Below are 893 nucleotides of genomic sequence, written 5' to 3' on the forward strand. Positions count from 1 at the left end.
CCCTGTCATTAAGGAGCGGTGACTTTCATTTGCTATTGTGCACCACAACTCCATCTACTGTAAAACTACAGTGCCAGATTGCGAAATATTTGTGAGTCATTTGTTTGACATGAATCATGGTCTTGAAACACACACTTTTGCCCTTCACGTCAGATGAGAACATGTTTAATTGTATACAAACATCTGTCAATGTCACCTCCAGGGCTCCATATGAAGTGGCTACAATTGCACAATAAATTATGACCATTGAAAATATATTCATTGTAAACTATTCATTTATTGCTCTGATACACACACATCATAGTTCATATTATCATACACTACAATGTTGTGGAATTCTTTACATCTGTGATCCAAAATAGCAAAAGAAACATCCAGCCAGGGCAAAAGAGGGGAAGTATTGGAGTCATAGTGCCCTTGTTACCAAATAGCTTTGTATCGCAAGTGTTAATAAACATTATGCCCACTCCGAGATCAACACCTTCCTTTCCCCTAGACCTATTCTTGAATTTAGTCAGATCTGGACTGGAACAAACGCCTGCATTGTGGGGGTCTCATCTGCCCAATTTCTGAGGTTACTGCTGTGCTGTCTCTATGTTACTGAGGTTTCATCATGGTATGGCAGTGATGGCACTGTTGTGGAAGTTCCCTACCTCTGGTTCAAGGATTTCACACTTGAACTCGATGGGAAGTTTGATCTCAAACATGCCATCATCCAGAGTGGTGTGAGAGCCTGTGCAGAGCCCTTGTGCTAGGGGACAGAACACGGAATATTATTGGGTAAACCGAGAAACAGGATATGATGACATAGTGAAATCACTGAGAATGGTGTGATGCTGATGTGGGTCTACAGTAGGCTACCTTCCTCCATTGAATAGTTGCCAGCTTGTCAC

Source organism: Salmo salar, chromosome 23 (genome assembly GCF_965601325.2).
Source record: "Salmo salar chromosome 23, fSalSal1, whole genome shotgun sequence".
Classification (NCBI taxonomy): Eukaryota; Metazoa; Chordata; class Actinopteri; order Salmoniformes; family Salmonidae; genus Salmo; species Salmo salar.